The sequence below is a fragment of the Orcinus orca genome, chromosome 12 (assembly GCF_937001465.1).
Source record: "Orcinus orca chromosome 12, mOrcOrc1.1, whole genome shotgun sequence".
In the NCBI taxonomy this organism is placed as follows: Eukaryota; Metazoa; Chordata; class Mammalia; order Artiodactyla; family Delphinidae; genus Orcinus; species Orcinus orca.
In genome coordinates, this window is record NC_064570.1 from 74,338,306 (window position 1) to 74,354,370 (window position 16,065).

General features: G+C 41.3%; 1 long non-coding RNA gene across 1 annotated transcript; it reads left to right on the plus strand.

Moving 5' to 3' along the window:
- The first annotated feature begins 13,932 nt into the window (after positions 1–13,932).
- Positions 13,933–15,721, plus strand: LOC117201429 (uncharacterized). Its single transcript, XR_004483444.2, has 2 exons — positions 13,933–14,688; positions 15,179–15,721. It is a non-coding gene; the product is annotated as an uncharacterized LOC117201429 (long non-coding RNA).
- Positions 15,722–16,065: the final 344 nt, after the last annotated feature.

Below are 16,065 nucleotides of genomic sequence, written 5' to 3' on the forward strand. Positions count from 1 at the left end.
TTGGGATTAATTTTGAAAACACTTTGCCAGTTCTAATTTCTAAACCTGAAAAGAATGAATTTCATTCAGAAAGGAATAAAACAGCTTTCTGTATTGCTTTAGAGCGCATGAATTTAATTACTACATCAGCCAATTAAGGGATCACAATGCATTCTGTGAAGTATTTTGGTAATATTGTGCACCTATGGGTTTCACTTGTTTTATTTAATGAACCCATAACATACATATAAATGACTCCTTCAAACACAGGGATGTGATTCTCAGCTCCCTGAAGAATAAATATATTGATTATTGTCAATGCATAAACCATACCCAATTAAATGTTTCAGCAGAAACAATCTCATGGAAATGAGGTCCTAACAGCACAACTTAATGTAGTGTATTTTAATTCTCATTTGTTAATAGAACATAAGAGCTCTGCGTTCCCAAACAAAAATAATGTGTTTAAGATTTCAAAGGAATGGTAAAAATGAAAAATTACTACTCTTACTTGTAGACTCATCTTGACAGGACAGGAGAGTGTCAACATTGAATGAACATCTGAGGAGTCCAAGGAAGGCTCTGGAGAGCAGCATTCCACATGCCACTGCGGCCTTCCATGCATGCTAGTTACCTATAAGCTATTGGTCTATACCTAGAAAACAATGACAACCCCCTTCACTAGGATGTGCAGCTGGGGCAGGTTTGCTGTGATGAAGACCCTGGAAGAGGCTTATGTAGAATCTTCTCCAGAGAGAGAAAGAATGGTTTGAGTCTGAGTCTGGTTCTTAAAGGATATTACAGTGTTCAGGTGGCTGGGGAAGACCTCAGGAAAATGGGGGCTGACAGTGAGAAGGGGGGACTCCCTAGTGTTGTTGAAAGCATAAGCAGTCTGCTGTGGATTGAATGCTTGCTTGTGTCCCCCTGAATTCATATGTTGGACCCTAATCCCCAACATGATGGTGTACGAAGGCGGTGCCTTTAGAAGGTGATTAGGTCATGAGAGTGAAGCCCACATGAATGAGATTAGTGCCCTTAGAGAACGGATCCCAGAGAGCCCCTTCAGTCTTCCACCATGTGAAGACATGGCAAAAAGACTATGAACCAGAGAGAAGGTTCTCACCAGACACTGAATCTGCCAGCACATTGGACTGCCCAGAGTCCAAAACTGTGAGAAATAAATGTCTGTTGTTTAAGCCACCAAGTCTATGGTGTTTTTGTTATAGCAGCCTGAGCTAAGACACAGTGCAAATGTACAGTACAAATATTAGCAAGGAAATTTGGTTTTCTTACTTTTCATTACAAGTATTGGCTTATATTTGCTGTAAAATATTATATCTCCACTGTAGAAAATGTAAGTCATATGAATTAGCCAGAATAAAAAATAATTTAGATCATGTATATTCCCATTGTTTCAAAGAAATAATCATTGTCAGTATTTTGGAGTCTGTCATTCCAGACTTTTTCCTGTGTATATATTTAACATTTTAAGGATTTTTTTAAATTTGATTTTTAATTCAGTCATATTTCAATAACATCTTCCTATATTACTATTTATGTATCCACATAAGTTTAATTGCTGCATCCTACTGTTATGAAGCTATAACCTAATTTATATAAACAAGAGTACTGACATTTGGTTGTTCCCATTTTTATTCTATTATATGACATTCCATAAAGAACTTTCCTGCATTCCTTTCTCTGTGCATTTGTTCAATTATTTCCTTAATGAGAATTAGAACTGATGTGTCAATGAAATGTACATTGTTTTTACACTTTTGACCCATATTGCCAAACTGTCTCCTGGGGTGAGCAGCCTCCAAGATGGGCCCCAATAATCTTCACTTCTGGTTCTTATGTCCTCAAATGTGTGGACTTGAATGTGGCCTAGACTGACATCTCTGACTAACAACCAGAAAGAACGGATTACCAGCAGGGAGGTGGACACTCCCCCATGGAGCCTTGAGATGACTCCACCCTCAGCCAACCCTGTGATTGCAGCCTTGGGAGAGTCCCTCAAAATACAATCCTAATTGAGAGTCTCATCAGTGGTGGACATGAGTGTACATTTCTCACACGCTCTTCAATGCTGGTTTTTAGTCTTTGCTGGACTGTTTGTATTTCTTTCATTACTACCAAAGCTTAATATTTAAATGTATATGTATTGTTGATTTGTATTTCTTTTTATTGAACTCTATTCATGTCATTTGCCCATTTTTCTATAAAAAGTTTGTCCTTTTTCTTGAAGATATGAAGAGTACTTTATGTATTGGGGATAGTGCAAATTTCTGTTCCACCCCTCTGCACACAGACACATATGGACACAGACACACATACAGACACACACACACGTTTTGTACTTAAAACCTATTTGAATTTGATATTGTTGTTACAAAAATCTTTTGCAGTTTTATGCAGATTTTTGCATAGTAGATTTCATTCTTTCTGTCTTTGATATTGTACTCTATATTTTCTTCCAGTAATCTTATAATTTCAATATTTGTAAAAAATCTTAAATCTTTCTAGAATTTAATTTGGTGTAAAATGTAATATTTTTATATTTTATAAATATAATGTAAAATTTTAGGCTTTCCCCACCATAATTAATCAGTTGACCTAATACCATTTATTTAATCATTGTTTTCCCAATTATTTTAAATACTGAGAAAGTATAATCTGCTTTAATATCAATAGGTCAAATCCGCTACTATCATTTTCTATAAAATTTTTCTTAGATATTTTACCTATTTCTTATTAACTTTTAAATTATAGTTAATTAGAATTAACATCTTTATAAGGTAACTATCCCCATCCAGGAATATAGCATATCTTCATTTATTCGGTCTTTCTTTGTGTACTTCAGCTAAATTTTAGCGTTTTCTTTAAAATGATCCTGCACATTTTATTCTATAACTATTCCTGAGAATTTTGTTCTGTTTTATTTTGTTATTATTGTGGTTGTGGTGTTGGTGGTTTTGTTGATGGAGTTTAAGCTCCATGAGGGGAGGATATAGTTGGTTGTGCTCATCATTACATTCTCAGCACCGAACACAGCCTCTGACTCACAGAAAGCACTTGATTTCTACTTCTTGAATAAATGAATGAATTAATAAACAAATAAGTGATAAATTGACCAGTTTTTCATTATATTTTCTTACATGTTATTGATAAACACATAGGAAGGCAAAAGGTATGGAAGTTTTACACATAATAATACACAAATGTTGGGGGCTTCCCTGGTGGCACAGTGGTTGAGAGTCCGCCTGCCGATGCAGGGGACGCGGGTTCGTGCCCCGGTCAGGGAGGATCCTGCATGCCGCGGAGCGGCTGGGCCCGTGGGCCATGGCCGCTGGGCCTGCGTGTCCGGAGCCTGTGCTCCGCAGCGGGAGAGGCCACACAGTGAGAGGCCCCCATAACGCAAAAAAAAAAAAAAAAAAAAAAAAATACACAAATGCTATTCACATCTAGAATACCATTAAAAATCTGCAACATGAGAAAAAAGATACTTACAAAAGGGGGGAAAATACAATCCCTTCTATACAAACAGCTCTTTCAAATGGGAATGATAACACCAAAAAAAGTGGGCAAAAGATATCAGCAGGTAATTCATAAAAGAAGAAAGGCAAATGGCCAATATCTGAATATTTGAAGAGAAAAAAACATGCAAGTGAAAACAATACGAGCTATTACTTGTAAAGTCATGTTGGAAAAATTTTTAAGTTTGATAATAAAATTCAGTTTTGTGACGAGCAGAGAAGCAGATTCTTGCATTCCTGGCAGACAGGGTTTTAAACTGGGACAACCCCTATGGAGGGCAAATGTATGTCAAATTTTAAAATGAGATTATTAGTAGATGCAGTAATTTAATCCTAATTTTATATTTATCTTAATTTACATCTTTAATTTCATCAAAATAATTACACAGGAGAGTACATTTAGAAGAAATTAATGAAACTAACCATCAGGGAACCAGCTGCTTGGATAAATCATCTTGTGTATTTACAACAATCCATGTCATTGTGAAGTTTTTCTTTTATCGTCTTTTCCTTTCTCCTCTTCCTTCCCTTTTCTTTTTTCTTTCGGGCACAAATAAAAAATAGTGTTAAATAAGAAGACTAATAAATAGTGATTGAGAACAGTGAAGGTTTAGTTACTGTTTACATGCCCAGAAGTTTGTTTCTTTAACCATGATACCATCATTAATAATTTATATTTATGTCTCCTCTTTCTGTAGGATATTGAGTCTGCAGTCCTGCTTCTCACCATGACTCATGCACAAATACAGTCTCTCCATTCAGAATGTCAGCTGGAACTCAAGCCAGGGCATTGCCTCAGTGAGCATGTCCAGTCTCACCCAGAGCAGACAGGAGGAAGTAAACCTCCTGTGATCCAAAACATATGTGAAACCTGTACACATTTATGACGATTTTCTGCCTTTGAAACTCCACCAGCTGATTTTCTTCTTCCACTGTGTTTTCCTGACACCTGGGGCTAGACACCCTGGGACTCCCAGACGCAGGAACACCCCCTCTACTCCATCATGGCTCTTCTGATTTGAACAGGTCCCAGAACAGATGCTGAACAGATGCCAGGGATTTTTTTCTCTTCTTAATCGGAGAGACAGATCTTGATTGTTGCTTCCACGTTTCCTCCTCTTCCTCTACAGTAGGGTTTCTCCATCTCAGGAACTACTGACATTTGGAGCCAGATCATTTTTGGTGGTGGGAGGGCTGTCCTGAGCATTGTAGGATGTATGATGTAGTGGGCTTTACCCACTAGATGTCAGTAGCATTCCCCACCCCTGCCAACTGTGACAATGAAAAATGTCTCCAGACATTGCCAAATGGCCTCTGGGGGCAAAAGCTTCCCTAGCTAAGAACCATGACTGTACACCCAAAGTGACATGCTAAACACATTTATATGCAAAGCATATGCTAGGTTTTTGGTTTTTTTGGGGTTTTTTTGCTAGGCATTCTTAAAACAAGTAGAGTGAAGGAAGGAAAGGGGAGGAAGAAGACAGGAAGAAAGGAAGCAGAGAGGAAGAAAGAAAGAAGGAAGTTAAGGAAGGAGGGAGGGAGGAAGGACGGGAGGAAAGAAAGAAAAAGATCGACCTAGGCCAATATCTCAAGGCACTCACATTTCAAACGAGACACTACACAGACATAAAAATACACAAAATGCTTGATATTATGAAGCCTAATCCAGCCTCTGTATCCTGACACCGAATTAAATCTCAGAAACAGAGTTTTGGGTGAAGTAGAAAAGAATAGCTTTATTGCTTTGCCAGGCAAAGGTGGCCACAGTGGGCTGATGCCCTCAACACTGTGTGTCCTGACCTGGAGGGGGGTAGTGAGGAGTTTTATAGCACTGGTTCACGGGGGGCGTGGTCAACTCGTGGACATTCTTCTGATTGGTGGGTGGTGAGGTAAGTGGGAGTCAGCATAGTCAACCTTCAGGTTCCAACTGGTCTGGGGTCTACATACTAGTGGGCAGGGTACTGTTAACTTCTCCCACCTGCTGGGGGTTTCAGTATCTGCAAAACAGCTCAAAGATATTGTTGTGTGTATCCCTTGATGGGGAACCAGGACCCTGCCCCAAGGCTGCACTATTGTTTCTCTTGACTGTTTGTTTCTCCCTGGTCTGGAATCCTTTCCCTAATTAACAACTGCTTGAACCTGTCCATTGTAACTCAGGAAAGGTCATGGAGGCTGAATGAAGCCTATTTCCTGTAATCAAGAAATGGGAGACACAGAAAGGCTTTTGTGCCCAGGAGCCCCACAGGGACCTGCTCAATATCAATTATGGAATTGTATTTCATATTCAAAAGAAAACTAAGGTCAACTGTCAACTCTTCTCTATCCAAAAGAAAGATAACTCTTAAATTAATACCTTTCACATGAACCCAAGTAGGGAGACGGAGATCATTTCCAGATTTTATTTGCCTTGCAAATTACTTTAAAATGCAGGACCGGAAGCTGAGGTGACCAGGTGTCCAATTCTAGTAATCCCACCAATGGTGAAGTTTTAACTTTTGTTTCCTCTGAAATATCACTCATCTCCCAGGACTCTGGTTTTTGGAGCATTTTCAAACGCATCAGATACCATCCAAATGGTGGGGACTGTGTAACTGTCCATCCTGAGTACATGTAGGATTTTCTTCTCAAGGAAATGATGGCCTCATTTCCTTACTTTTTTTTTTTCTATCGGTTTAGCATATATATTTAGAAGGCCCTAATTTTATTCAAGACCATACAAAAAAGTAAGGCACTTTTTATGGTATTTATAGGAGCCAGAGAGCAAAGTCTCTGAGACACAACAGGACGGTGTGGTGGGCTGTGATTCTGGTGCATGATTAAATTGTGCCACCAACTCCACTTGGTTTGACTCAGTCCATAGGCACTGAGAGGCCTTTGGCTTTCCTTAGGGAAAAATAGAGTTGAGGCACTCTCTGATGAAAGGGGCTGGCTTCATGGGTGTGCAACTTGGCCTTGGCTGGTGTAATGCTCTGTGGTTACCATCTTGAAATGCTTGCTTTTTTTAACAGGAAGCCCTGTATTTTCCATTTTATTTTTTTAAATTTAAGTATAGTTGATTTACAATGTTGTGTTAGTTTCAGGTGTACAGCACAGTTATATATATATATATATATATATATATATATATTCTTTTTCAGATTCTTTTCCCTTATAGGTTATTATAAACTATTGAGTATAGTTCCCTGTGCTGTCTTTACTGGTTATTGATTAATATATATAGTGGTATATAAATGTTAATCCCAAATTCCTAATTTATCCCTCCACCTTTTCCCCTTTGGTAACCATAAGTTTGTTTTCTATGCCTGTGGATCTAAATAAGTTCATTTATATCATTTTTTTAAGATTCCACATATAAGCGATGCCATATGATATTTGTCTCTGTCTGACTTACTTCACTTAGTATAATAATCTCTGGGTCCATTCATGTTGCTGGAAATGGCATTATTTCATTCTTCTTTATGGCTGAGGAATATTCCATTTTATTTATATATATATATATATATATATATATATATATATATATATATAAACACATACCACATCTTTAGGTTGTTTCCATGTCTTGGCTATTGGAAATAGCACTGAAATGAACATTGGGACGCATGTATCTTTTCTTTTCTTTTTTTTTAATATTTATTTTTGGCTGCGTTGGGTCTCTGTTGCTGCGCACAGGCTTTCTGTAGGTGTGGTGAGCAGGGGCTATTCTTCGTTGCGGTGCGTGGGCCTCTCATTGCAGTGGCTTCTCTTGTTGTGGAGCACGGGCTCCAGGTGCACAGGCTTCAGTAGTTGTGGTGCACAGACCCAGCTGCTCCGAGGCATGTGAGAACTTCCCGAACCAGGGCTTGAACCTGTGTCCCCCGCACTGGCAAGTGTACTCTTAACCACTGCACCACCAGGGAAGCCCTGTATCTTTTCGAATTATGGTTTTGTCTGGATATATGCCCAGTAGTGGGATTGCTGGATCATGGTAGCTCTATTTTTAGTTTTTTAAGGAACCTCCATACTGTTCTCCATAGTGGTTGTACCAATTTACATTCCTACCAACAGTGCAAGAGGGTTCCCTTTTCTCCACACCCTCTCCAGCATTTATTATTTGTAGACTTTTTGATGATGACCATTCTGACTGGTGTAGGTGATACCTCATTGTAGTTTTGATTTGCATTTCTCTAATAATTAATGAAGTTGATAATTTTTTCATGTGCCCTGTATTTTCACTTTGCACAGGACCCCACTGCAAATTCTGTAGCCCATCCTGCTAATGAAGGATGTCTTCTCAGGGGTACTTATAAGCCAAGCTAATGTCATTTATCTCACTTGAAACCTCCAGGGATACACATAACGACATCTGAGCTCTTCTGCTGAACTAAAACCCCCAACAAATGGACAATGTTAATTACTTGATGAAGCATTCTCATTCCAGAGAGAAGGTCACAGTTTGATAACCTCGAGAACCACAGAAGCTCATCAGAAGACCACCTGAGACCAGATTAAAGGAATGCAGGTCCTGCACACACCCTGATCCTTATCAGCAACCCTCCCTTGAACCATTGCTATAAAGCTGCTCACCAAATCTCCGTGGGTTGGGACACACAGTTTTGAAGGCATGAGCCCTTTGTGTCCCCCTCTGCCTGGCAAAGCAATAAAGCTATTCTTTTCTACTTCACCCAAAATTCTGTCTCCAAGATTCAATTCAGCATTGCTGCACAGAGGCCAAGTTTCAGCATCACTACCACCTTTATGTAATTTCTGTTTCTCCTTAAAGGAAGGTAATTCTCAAAGAGCTGGGCCTCTGTTGTGTTCATGAATGTGCCGCCCACACCTGCAACATCTCCACGTTCCTAGGAAACATTCAATATGTTTGTTGGGCTTCTCTGGTGGTGCAGTGGTTAAGAATCTCCTTGCCGATGGAGGGGACACAGGTTCGAGCCCTGGTCCAGGAAGATCCCACATGCCGCAGAGCAGCTAAGTCTGTGCGCCACAACTACTGAGCCTGTGCTTTGGAGCCTGCAAGCCACAACTACTGAGCTCACGTGCTACAACTACTGAAGCCCACGTGCCTAGAGCCCGTGCTCCACAGCAAGAGAAGCCACTACAATGAGAAGCCCGCGCACCGTGACAAGGAGTAGCCCCCTCTCGCCGCAACTAGAGAAAGCCGCGCACAGCAACAAAGACCCAACACAGCCAGAAATAAATATAAATAAAAGTTAAAATATACATATTTGTTTGTTGAAGTAGCCAACGAGTGACTGAGTCATCACTTCTCATTTCCCTTCCATCCAGTTGCCTGCATCACCACCTCCCAACAATGACTCCTCTTTCACAAGAGAGCAGAGGAGAGGCCAGCATTACGGTAGAGAAAGATAAGGAGACTTGCAATAGGGAAGCCGCTCCCAGATGAAGGAAACTAGACTCACGTCTCCCTCCACAGAGGTCTTGGTTGAGATTTCCACCCTCCACTTTGCCACTTCCAGCAACGCTTCCTTCAAGTCAGGAGTTGGCGGGAGAGATGTGGAGGCTGCCAGCTCCCAACCTCCTGCACCACCTGTCTGTCTGTCTGTGGCTTCAAGCCCAACACCCCTACACTGCCAAGATTTACGTAAAACACAGATTTACGTAAACACAGGCCTCGCCCTCTTAGAAGAGAACAAAATAGGCCAGCTCTTATAAGAGAAATGGGTGGATCGGTGGGGAATTTAAGGCTCCTACCCTTTGTAAGTGCAAATTTGTTCATCCTATAAAATTTGCTAGCAGACATTCAGCTAGCAGGCATCCCTAACTTCTTCAGGGAGAACAAAGAATCCTATGGTGCAAAGTATAGAAAATATTCTATTGGCAAAAGTAGGAGAGAAATTTTCTACACTGCTCTGTATAATCCGGCCGCCCTTTCAGAAGAGCACAGGGGTAACACGGTTGACCCGGGGATGCCCCAGATGTCTGCCCACACCAGGCCATCTTTAGTTCACTCCCAAAGCGCAAGTCTTGGTTTTGTCATCACTTTGATCTACTCTACCCGTGGCGTCTCAGATTCTAACCCAGATACCCGCTGCTTACCCACAGACTCTCCCTACCTCTCCCACTCCAACAACTCCCACTAAGTCTCCTTTCCTTTTCGACAAGACCTCCCAGTTCCTTCCACCCTCCTTGGGTATCTGGAACGCAGGATCACTCCCTATCAGCGGTTTCCTGAACCATACTTTAATTCCTTCAATTTCCTCCCCCGTGATCCCTCTGCCTCACCTGCCCTGCACCATCTTTTTGTCTCTTCTCCTGTTCCAGCGTCCCACGTATTCTAAGGGAGACATTATATGCCAGGCAGCTGACGCTGCTCTCTGTGCGGGATCGCTGGTCCTGACCCCTCCACCAACACCCGCCCCCAACAGCAATACGGACAACTCCGTCACTTCCTTCAAGTCTTCGAGGACCAAGAAGGCTTCTGACGTGAAGTCACAGCTCCCCACCCCACACGTCTGATATCCTTTATCCTGATCTATTTCCATAGTGCGCATCACCTTCTAGTGTTCCGTTCTTACTAATCAATTATGCTTACTCTTTATTTTTAGTTTCCCTCCCCAACTAGAGTATTTCCCAAAGGCAGGGATTTTTTTCTACTCGTTCACTGATATATCTTCATCTCTTTTTTTTTTTTTAACTCATAATACAAGGCCTCTCCCTCCGCATTCCCCCTTTTCTGCAAAAGCGCTTCACCCTCACTTACTGTTCTCCTCACTTTTGGACATGACATCTGTATGTTTCGTAATGAAACATGGAGGGAAACTGGCCCTATTTCTCCCCAGTTCCTTTCCCTACTAAAGCATCTACCCACACAGCCGCCTTCTCTCCTTTTGAAGTCTGACCCCACTATGTTCTGCCCTCCCCATTTCCTAGGAGGGAGGGGCTTGCTCAATAAATATTCCGGCAAATTGGTGGGGTCTGCACCCTGAATGAGGCACCCTTCTTTCTGTGAGAGGAACTGACGGAGAGGGGCGTTCCTGCACCCTGGGGTCGGGAGGGAAGCTCTAAAGGAGAAGAGGGCAAAGCCATGCAGCTCAGAGTTTGTGCCACTGAAGCAGGATTCCCGGACCCAGCCAGGACGACTGTGAACGTGTGCTTGGGGAGGTTTGCTCAGGGAGACACCCCTGAACACAGTGAGTCAGCAGAGGCTCCAGGGGAAGAGGCAGGATCTAGGTCTCCAAATATCTTTCCCTCCTAAGGGAGGGAAGCTTGGCGGCTGCGCAAGAGGTGTGGTGGAGGGAGTCAGGGAGGGGCGGAGGGAGAGGAGCCAGCCGGCAACCTCCCGGGACTCTGGTTCCAACTCGGCGCCACCTCCCCCTCACCCCACCCCACCCCACTCCCCACCCCACTCCCCACCCCACTCCCACTCCCCACCCCACTCCCACCCCCCCACCCCACCCCACCCCACCCCCGCCTCCCCACGGCCACTGGAGAATCAGCACCACCTTGTGGCCACAACAACACAGGCTGCCCCTGCAGACAGAGCTGGCCTCCCCATTCTCTGTGCTTCCTACCACTGTCCAATGGACGCATAGAGGAGGCTTCATGGAGGGGTCAGTGCATGGGCTGATCTTAAACGAGATTCAGGGGCCTTCTTGAAGGATATTCATCACACTGTCAATGTGATGATTTCTTCAGGTCTGTGTATTCATTTCCTAGGGCTGTCTTAACAAAGTAACAACAAACTGGGTGTTTTAAAACGACCACCAAGGAGTGGCTTAAAATGTCTTATCTCCTAGTTCTGGAGGCTAGAAGTCTGAAATCCAGGAGTCAGCTGGGCCATGCTCTGTCTGAAGCCTCTAGTGGAGGATCCTTTCTTGTCTCTTCTGGCTTCTGGTGGTCGCTGCCAATCCTTGGCATTTCTTGGTTTACAGATCCATCATTCCAGTCTCTGCCTCTTTCTCCCCTGTGTGTGTCTGTGTCTTCAAATTTCTTTCTCTTTGTAAAGATACCAGTCATTGCATTTAGGGCTCTCCCTAATCCAGTATGACTGCGTCTTAACTGATTTCATCTGCGAAGGCCCTGTTTCTAAATAAGGTCACATTCACGGGGTACAGTGGTTACGGCTTCAACTATATTTGGGAGGGATAACACAATCAAGCTCATAACAGCCTGTGTGTTGGTGTTTTATTACAATGAGAATGCATGGCTTCTATAATCTGATTCCATTTATATAAATTTCTAGTGAACGCAAACTAATCTATAGCGACAGGAGGCAGATCAGTGGTTGCCTAGAGATGGAGGAAGTAAGAAGAGGTGAAGGGGAGGGATTACAAAGGGACATAAGGAAACTAAGGGGTGATAGAGATGTTCATTATCTTGACTGTGGTGATGATTTCATGAGTGTATATATATGCCAAAACTTATCAAATTATATACTCTTAAGCGCGGTTTATTGTATGCAATTCCATCTCAATAAAACTGTTTTTAAAAACTGTTAAAAAACACGAAAAATTCATTTTTATCCTATTAGACTAGCAAAGGTTAAAAAGAATGATAATGGCAATTAAAGATAGGCTAGGAGGGAAGAGGGACTCTAACACTATGGAGGAAGGTGGGATTGGTTCAATGTTTGTTAAAGGCAGTGTGCAAATAAGTTTAAAATTCTTAAATGAGCACATGTACACTTTGACTGGAAATTCCACTGCTGAAAATTTAAATTAAGGAAATAGATGTCCATTGACAGACGAATGGATAAAGAAGATATGGTACATATATACAATGGAATACTACTCAGCCATAAAAAAGAGTGAAATAATGCCATTTGCAGCAACATGGATGGACCTAGAGATTATCATACTAGGTGAAGTAAGTCAGAAGGAGAAAGACAAACATTATATGATATCACTTATATGTGGAATCTAATTTTAAAAAATGATACAAATGAACTTATTTACAAAACAGAAATAGACTTACATATATAGAAAACAAATTTATGGTTATCAAAGAGGAAACGTGGCAGGGGGAGGGATAAATCAGGAGCTTGGGATTAACATATACACACTACTGTACATAAGATAGATAACCAACAATGACCTACTGTATAGCACAGGGAAGTCTACTCAATATTCTGTGGTAACCTATATGAAAAAAGAATCTGAAAAAGAATGAATATATGTATATGTATAACTGATTCACTTTGCTGTACACCTGAAACTAACACATTGTAAATCAACTATACTCCAATAAAGTTTTTAAAAAAGAAAGAAAATATTATATAAAGCAACATGCTTTACTTTGGCATTTAAAAATTATATCTGTTTTGATATAGAGAACAAACAAGTGGTTGCCAGCTGGGGGGGAGGGGCAATACGGCGCGGGGGAGTGGGAGGTACAAAGTATTGGGTGTAACATAGGCTCAAGGATGTACTGTACAACACGGGGAATATAGCCAATATTTTGTAATAGCTGTAAATGGAAAGTAACCTTTAAAAACTGTATGAAAATTTTTAAAATTTTTAATTAAAAAAAGGAAATAGACAAATGCTCAAAAGAATGTATGTGAAGATATTCACTACAGTGTAGTTTTACGAAACAAGTGAAAAATTGGAAACTACTTAAAAAATTTTTTTAAAGCAGATTATCAAGCAGTATTTTGGTGAGACGGTGTGTGTGTGTGTGTGCTTACAGAGAAAAAGGTATTGAAGGATATCGATCAGAATATAAATACTCACAAGTGTGCAGTGACAATGTTAAAAGTGGAGTAGGAGAAGGGAGAGTCCGTAATACCTGATCCTTACATGAAATCATTCTCACCTCCTTCCCTAACGTCCCCTCATCCATGCAGGTCCTCTAGAAGGCTGGTTCCCAGGCCCTCTCCTGATGGTTCTACCCTAATGGCTTTGCTGAAAAGCTAGGATGGGAGAATATGTTTACCCACCCCAATTCTAGGCTTATTTCTGGGTGGTGGGTTTTTAGGTAGTCTTTATTTCTTTACTCTACTTCTCTGTACTTTTTGACTTTTTTGCAACAAAAATGTGTTATTTTTATAATTTAAAAAGTATTTCTAGTCTTTTGATAAGGAGGTGGGTAGATGTTTCCCAGGCAGATGGCTGGGGGCGGGTGGGGGAGGGCATTCCAGGCAAAGGGAGCAGCAGAAGGGCAGATGGGTTGGAGGAACAGTGGAGAATAGGGTAACATTTTAGGTAAAGTGCACTTGGATCAACATGATGAGAGTTTAGGGATTACAATGAGGAAAGAGGGATGGAGAAATCAGGCAGAGGTCAGCTCTGGGAGGCTTTGTTTGCCGTGCTGAGTTTGCCTTTTTATATGGGTCACAGGAGAGAAAGATTTTAGACAGGAGATAATTGATTGGAGATTGCTTTAGAAACAAGACTCGGATGTATGATTGTAGGAAATAGATGAAGAGGGAGAGGGAGATGAGAATGGATGAAGGTTGGGGGACGACCACAGTATCCCAGGCCACCCTGAGGGTCTGAGACAAGAATAAGGGGTCGGGAGAAGTAAATGGATATGAGAGATACTAAGAATGGGAATCAAGCTAGTCCATTGAGGGGAAAGGGGAAGAGGAGGTGTTTGGCTTGAGTGACCCAGTTGGATGGTGGTGTCAATCACTGAATTAGAGAATTGAGGAGTAGAAAGTACAGGAGTTCATTTTGGGACATGTTGGGTTCTGGGTGTCTGGGAGTCCTCCAAGAAGCAGAAGGGCAGTTAGGCAATTCCATGTGCAGATACAGAGCTCATGAGACAGCTCTGGGCTGAAGATAAAAGCGAGGAGTGGGCTGAAGCCATGGGAGTGGGTGGGATGCCCAGAAGGTCATGTGCAATGAGGAGAGAGGAGAACTCAAGGCCAAATCCTAGAGTATTACTTAGAATTCTCTAGTTACAAGGAGAGAAAACAAGCCCAATAAATGTAGGCAGTAGATAACAAAAGAACATATTGGAAGCCTGATGGGCAGGTCACAGAATAGCTGAGTAACCAGGCTGTAGGGAGGACGGGATTGAAGGGAGCTACAGGATCTCCAGGCAGAATTTGTGGCCTGCCGCCTTTGTTATTTCTGGTTGCTATAATAAGAATATCATAGATCGGGTGGCTTAGACAACAAACATTAGTTATTCACAGCTCTGGAGGCTGGAAGTCCAGATCGGAGTTCCAGCACGGTCAGGTTCTGGTGAGAGCACTTTTCCTGAGAAAGAGAAAGTAAGTACTCTTTTTCTCTTTCTGTCTCATATAAGGGACGTGTCTCTTCTTACAAGGGCACTAATCCATAGGGCAGGCCATCAGGAAGGGCAGGCCATCAGGAAGGGCAGGCTGGGTCTCTCCTGCCCAGTCTGAAGCTGCTGTCTGTGGGCAGAATTTCTTCTTTTCAGGGAAACCTCAGCCTGGGTTTTAAGGTCTTTCAACTGATTGAATCAGAGCCACCCAGATGATCTAGGATAATCTCTCCTATTTAAAGTCAACTGATTATGGACTTTAATCACACCTACAAAACACCTTCACCATAACACCTAGATTTGTGTTTGGTTGAATCACTGGGGGCTAGAGCCTAACGAAGCTGACACAGCAAAACATCTTCACAAACATATTCTAAATATTTAACATATCCTAAACATTATTCCAAATATTTCAGCCAGAACATTCTTTTGAGGTTCTATGCTTACTCTTTTATTTATTTATTTATTTTTTGCAGAAGAAGACATTAAAACTCTGAATGAGTGAACAACTTGTCTAATATTTTGCAGCTAGTAAAAGGTGGAGCTGGAATTTGACTCAGATAATCACTCTACAGCCAACCAAATGAACCATTTGCCCAGCTGCCTCGTTGGAGCAGAAAAGGAGTAAATACCTAGAAAGCAGAGACCAGCTATACTCATTCTGTATTCTTAGCACCTAGCCTGGTAGATAATAGGGACCCACTTGTTGAGTCAACAGTTAAGGTATAACATTTAAAAGTCTGTGTACACCCAAGGGAAGACCAGTGAAATCCATGTAATGGATACTTTAAACTGCAAACTCCTAAAAACAATTTTCTTAATTTCTGTTTAATTGTTCTTTGGTTATCTAAAGGAATTAAGTGATATTTAGTTCAGAGCTGAAGTTTTAAGAAAAATACTTCATGAGAGTTTTTTTCTAAATTGGCCCTTTAATTTTCTGTGACGTGGCTTTATCCCTTTATGCATGACATGAAGCCAGATTCCATATTTAATTAAAATTCAATATTTTTATGAGACTACAGGAGGTATTTTTATGAGTTCTTTTTTGGATAACTAAATAGAACATGTTTAAATATACTTAGTAACAAAAATCAAATTGGGATTTTCAGTATTTAACTTTTACTGACAGTAGAGTCAAACAATGAAATTGCAAAACAAATTCTATGTAGCTCACAAAATTTCTTTCAATCAAGAAAAGAAAAACACAATTATTCAGAATTCTGGAAAATCCTGGTGGAAAAACACTTCACAAAAGAAGTGAGAAACGGGGCACATAAATCCTATTGTACTCATGAGGCGTCTTTTAAAACTCAATGATAGGCCACTCTCACCTTCTGAGATGGCCCACACTCTGTCTGTGGAG